Raw genomic sequence first — 6,338 nt, forward strand, 5'->3', positions numbered from 1 at the left:
CTTTTCTATAAGGTACACGTGCTGCATGCAAAGAGGAATAGTGTGACAATAAATAGGATACAAAAAGCTTCCCTCTTTATTGTGGGTTAAGTTAGGGCTAGGGCTAAATCACCATGCAAGGTTAGATTGCTGCATTCCTGCATAGCGGTTTTGGACTGTTTTCTAGCTAATGAGACCGTATCTGATGTCGGGAAGCATTTGAATCTGAATGTTTAATTACAAGATGTTACATTGTTACGTGGTTGTTGCATAGTTATGACAATGTGTAATTAAAGTTTGTAATTTGCGGGAGGTGCTGGGAACGACATGCCCAACAACCCGCCCCCAGTGTGGCCTCACCTTTGGTCAAAGGTTCACTTTTACAGGAATGTTGCTATTGCATGGTGATTATACATTGTAAATACTACATGGTATTACAATGCAATTACATAGTTATTGCACAATTACAATGTGTAATTACATTTTCACATATATCGTACACAAAAACCTTAAGAACTGATCCACAGAGTCTGCCATCTCCTCTGTGGGCCACACTGCCCTCACCCACTTGGACACAAAGGCTTATTATCCGTGTGCTCTTTGTGGACTTCACATCAGCATTCAATACCATAATCTCCAAGACTGGCTAACAAACTCCTCACACTTGGTTTACATACCTCACTCTGTAATTGGTTTCTGGACTTCCTGACTTCCAATGTGTCCTCCCCCATGGGTTCTCCCCCTATGTGTCCTCCCCCATGGGTTCTCCCCAGGGCTGCATACTGAGTCCCCTCATGTTCACACTGCCAACATGTGACTCACCTAAGCATCCAGACTGTTGTATCGTAAAGTTTGCAGATGACACTGCACTGGTGATGAGTCCAGCTGCAGGCAGGAGGTGAGAACATAGGCTGGTACAGAGGGAACAATCTCTGCATCAATTTGAAAAAGACAAAAGAGATGATTGTAGATTACAGAAGGAATAATACACACACACCCCTCCATGTTTGAGGATCTGCGGTGGAAGTGGTTTCTAGCTACTGGTACTTGGTTGGGCACCTGAGTAACAAGCTCACTTGGAATAGCAACACTTCCAGTCTGATCAGGAAAGCATGTCAGCGGTCTACTTCCTCAGGTGGTTGCGGTGGACATGGGATGTCAGTCCTCATCTCATTTTATAGATGCAGGTGGAGAGTGTTCTGTGCTCCAGCATCAATGGTAGCTGTTCTGCGGCGGAGAAGGAAGCTCTGCAGAGGGTGATGAACCTGCACCACAGACCATCGGTGCCAGTGTCCTCACCACCACAGACATTTATACCTCAACATGCAGGAAGATGACCATCTGCATCATGAAGACCCCACTCACCCAGCACACACCTGCGTCATTAAGACCCCACTTACCCTGCACACACCTGCGTCATGAAGACCCCACCCACCCAGCACACACATGCGTCATGAAGACCCCACCCACCCAACACACACCTGCATCATGAAGACCCCACTCACCCAGCACACTGGGCTTCAGTGGATTACCCAAAAGAGACGATTCAAGAATCTGGCAGAGTAGTCACAGCTGGAATAAGGCAGTAGTCACAGCTTCAAAAACCACCACACTCAGACATGTCCAGGAGATGGGCTACAACTGTCTGGTTCTTCAGGTCAAGCCACTTCTGAACCTAAACCAACACAGGAAGCATCTCAACTGGGCCAAGGAGAAGAAGGGCTGGACCGCTGGTCCAGTGGTCCAAGGTCCTCTTTTCTGATTAAAGTAAAGTGTGCCTTTCATTCAGAAATCAATGTCCAAGGTTTGGAGGAAGACTGGTGAGGAACAATACCCAAACTGCTTGAGGTCCAGTATGAAATATCCATACATTGCACCTCCAATGATTTGAGGTGCAATGTCTGGTGCAGGTGTCGGTAAACTCTGCTTTCTTAAATCCAAGGTCACCACAACAGTCTTCAGACTTCATGGTTCCTTCTGCTGAGGGTCTGTATGGAGATGCAGATTTAATCTTCCAGCAGGACCTGTCTCCTGCCCATGCCACCAGAAACACCAAGCCTGGTTTGATGCCCATGTCATCACAGTGCTTGACTAGCCAGCCAACTCGCTGGACTTAAACCCCACCAGATCCAACAATGAAGAAGATCTGACTACAAGCAGCAAGGAAATCTGGGCTTCCATAACTCCCAGGCAAAAGTTTGGAAATTGACTAATTTGATGATGAATCCTTGCTAGGCATGACCTTAGGACAATTTTGCGGGTCTAAGTCCCCTGACTAAATTCGTGATTTAATTACAAGAGAGGTACATCAATTAAATTATAAAATTGAGGCAAAATGAAAGAACCCCTAAAGCATAGCAGGTGAATTTTTCGACATTTTTAAAATTTTAATATTTTTTTCTAAAACACTGCTTGGATTCTACTATGTTCTGAGTCAAAGTCCCATCAGCACCCTCTTGTGGCAGTTAAGAAATTGCAGAAAGACTCTATGGGATTTTCCTTTTTTTTTCCAGCTTTATCTCGCATCATGAAAGTCACAGGACTAGGTGTATTGGCAGAGCCGGAGTGGCTAATCGGGAGATTCGGGAGGATTCCCGATGGGCCGGCTCATGTCAATCTCTAGTTTGGGCCGATTGGGAGGGAAAAATAATTTTGGGCCGGATTTGGGCATGAAACTCCCGAGCTGAAAAAGGGGCCCACTCTGGCCCTGTGTATTGGACTCATCTAGGGTTAGGTCTTAGGGATAAGGGTTTAAAGAAAGATGGGTTAAAAACCTTTTTGTGCGCAGGCACATTAATGAATCCAGTGGGTGAAGGGGATAGGGTTAAGTTTGGGGATAGGGTTAAGTTTGGGGCTGAGGGAGGGGGATAGGTTATGTTTAGGGCTAGGGGAGGGGGAAGGCTGAAGTTTTCGGTTTGTGGAGTGGTAGGTTAAGTTTAGGGCTGGAGAAGAGAGAAGACGAGGTTGAGTTCAGAGGTTGAGGTTGAGTTGTGGCAGTCATGGTCCGGTGGTAGAGAACTGGTCTTGTGACCAGGCCTGAGGCCATGACTGAGGTGCCCTTGAGCAAGGTACCTAACCCCATCTGCTCCCCGGGTGCCTGTCTAGGGCTGCACGTGTGCACCACAGCCCCCTAGTAATCACTAGTGTGTGTGTGTGTGTGTGTGTGTGTGTGTTCTAAGTGCACAGATGGGTAAAAGCAGAGGACAAATTTCGATTGCAGTGAAAAATCACAATTGACAAATGTGGCGCATTTAATTTCATTTCAGCTAGGAGATGGATGGGTTAAATATTTGGGTTGGGGAGGGAGGGAGGGGTTTTGTTAGGTTGGGGCCTAGGAAATGGTAGGTAGGTAGGTAGGTACCTTATTGATCCTGAAGGAAATTTAGCAATACAAAATGTATCAGGGGAGAGCGCAAACACAGTCCCTGACTACCAGAAATTATGCAGTCGAGATGCCCGTATTTGGGGAATTCGCAAGGGTCAGCACAGCCTGAGTGCAATGGCTGAGCCTCACCTTGGGCGAACCACCTTCCTTATCATGGTCTCAACCCTGCCAGGTAAGTATGCAGGTTGGGTTGATGTTGTGGGAGGAGAAAAAAGAAGAGTTGATTCTGTAGGTCAAGGATAAGAAAGGTGTTCTTTTAATCAATAAGCTGAATGGGTGACAGGGCTGCCCCCTGGACCAGCCCCTGAAAGATCAATGGTTCAAAGAGAGGAACCATTAGAAAGGAACCAGGAGAGGAAAGGACACAACCTTCCACACCTGGGAACTGGTACGTGCCAAGAAGAGACAGGTAAGTATCTACACATCCTTATTCCAATTGGGCACTGTCCCAGTGCTATACATCTATTGAAAGAGGGGACAGGCTTTTGGGGGAAGTCAAGAAATCAATACCAATAAATACTCACAAAAACCACAAAATGGAAAAAAAGAAAGAGACTCACCACGGGAGAAACCTCCCCATATTCCTAAAAACCACCCCCATGTGCCGCTAGGTATTTCTGTCCCCAAAATCATATATGTGAGGTATAGGGTGCGGCACCAATTTTTATATGTTGGTCGGCTCTCTTATGTTGAACCCTATGGGTGTACAGGTGTTCAATGTTTTGATCCAATATTCCTCTTTTGGGGACAACCCCCCCTCCCCACCACACACAAACACACACACACATAAAATAAAATAATAATAATAACAATAATAATAATTTGATAAATAAATACATAATAATAAATATAATAATAGATAAAAACATTTATAAAGAAAGAAAAATAAATAAATAAAAAAATTCTGTAATGTTGGTACTCTTTCAAATTCACATGAATTGAGATTTACAACATTCATCTTGTCATCATAATCATGTATGGTTCCCAAAGACTGTCAAAATCCTCTAGTTTGCCTCTGATAATATACATTATGTTAACCTCTAGAGTTTGAGAGTTCCCTTATCCACAGTCTTGGTGTAGGACCTTCTATGCTTCTCCAGCACAATGATATAACCCACCTGGCTTGAAGAAGATCAAAATCCAGTGCTGGACATTGTTTTGGTGTTTGTAAAAAATATTTCTGGTATGTCCCAAGCAGACAATGTTTGGCATTCAAGGGAACTTTACACATGAAGACACCCGATATGCATTCTACAACATTTCTCCAAAACAATATTTTTGTACATTTCCATAAACAGTGAAAAAGAGTACCATTTTCATTCATACACTTAGTACAAATATCTGGAAAATTGGTTGACATGAATTAAACAACAGGTAACAATACTACATAGAAATTGTCGGCACGTGTAAAATGCTGTAACAAAACATCAGCGTAGCTTACTGAGCGTTTGTACAGCGCTCGTGCCTGTGAACAGAAACTGCGAAATTGCGCCCTCGGTGGTCACAAAACTCAACGGTCACAGAATTCGGTGTAACACCTGTCAATTCTCTTTTGAACAAAGTGAGAAGTGCCACTAGGGGGAGCTCAAGTGGGGTCTTTACTGTAGAATGTACGAATATGTCCTGAAGGTTCTTATTTTTCCTGTATGCCAAAACCAAATGGAAGGATTGTAATGGTGGGTGTTTTTCTTGAGCCTTTGACATCTAAAGCAACACAAGAATTGAAGGTTAAGTGCTACAAACTTCTGCTAATTGAATGTTACCTCATAACAAGCCTCATAGGTTTATGATGCACCAGGGAAGTTGTAGACATATTATTCATGCCAAAAGTGTCAATTTTTAAATTTAGGAATGAGAGTAAATTATCTCAAGTCGTCAGTGTTCCATATTAATTATGTCCATAATACATCCAGTCAAAAGAAGGGGGAGGGGCTAGAGGTATTTATAATAGTTTTCCAGTTCATGAATGTAGTACCCTTTGTATGTCAGTTGCTTTGTATAGCAGGTGTACAGAATATCTCTCTCTATCTCCCTCTCTCTCTGTGTGTGTGTGTGTGTGTGTGTGTGCGCGCGCGCGTGTAGCAATTGCCTGACATACCGGCGGATCTACCTGTCCCCGTGCCTCCCTTTAGACCTGCTGCAGCTGGGCCTCTTCAAAGGCACGTACGGCAGTCACGGCCTGGAGATCATCATGCTGAGCTTCTACGCCTCCCGGGCCAAAGCCACCAAACTGACAGTGAGTCGCTGTGTTTCTCGCCCTGGCAAACATGCACTTCCTGTGGCCTTTTCACCTCTGCTCTGAGCACTCTGCTCTCATATTCTTCTTTTTCATCTTCTGAACACTGAGCAGAGTGAATACCGCACTGATTAGGTCCAAGACTGCTTTCCTCAGCATCATTGTTGTACTATAATTTTAGGCGATTATGCATAGACCTAGTTCATCCAGCTAGCCATCCAGCATTACATCATACTTCCTTTGTTTCACTCATTTTGGTTTCCCCTCTCTGTTTTACTGTTATTGCTTTAAAAAGATTCTGCAGTCAATTTATTATGAAAGTGAAATTTAAGTGAAAAAACATTTAGTATCCTAACTCCATGTGGCTCTGCCAGTCACTGTTGCACAGGAGAAACTGATCCTACTATTTAGTTACATTAGATCAACTCTGAACACATAAAACTAAACTCATTGCATCACTTGTATGTGTACTGAGCAATGACAATATCTATCTATCTATCTATCTATCTATCTATCTATCTATCTATCTATCTATCTATCTATCTATCTATCTATCTATCTATCTATCTATCTGTCTGTCTGTCTGTCTGTCTGTCTATCTATCTGTCTGTCTGTCTGTCTATCTATCTATCTATCTATCTATCTATCTATCTATCTATCTATCTATCTATCTATCTATCTATCTATCTATCTATCTATCTATCACTGGTGATTGTAGAATGAAGGGAAAGTGAAGGA

General features: G+C 43.4%; 1 non-coding gene across 1 annotated transcript; it reads right to left on the reverse strand.

Moving 5' to 3' along the window:
- Nucleotides 1-3,380: 3,380 nt before the first annotated feature.
- Nucleotides 3,381-3,544, reverse strand: LOC143515568 (U1 spliceosomal RNA). Its single transcript, XR_013131133.1, has one exon. It is a non-coding gene; the product is annotated as a U1 spliceosomal RNA (small nuclear RNA).
- Nucleotides 3,545-6,338: the final 2,794 nt, after the last annotated feature.

Source organism: Brachyhypopomus gauderio, chromosome 5 (assembly GCF_052324685.1).
Source record: "Brachyhypopomus gauderio isolate BG-103 chromosome 5, BGAUD_0.2, whole genome shotgun sequence".
NCBI classification, from domain to species: Eukaryota; Metazoa; Chordata; class Actinopteri; order Gymnotiformes; family Hypopomidae; genus Brachyhypopomus; species Brachyhypopomus gauderio.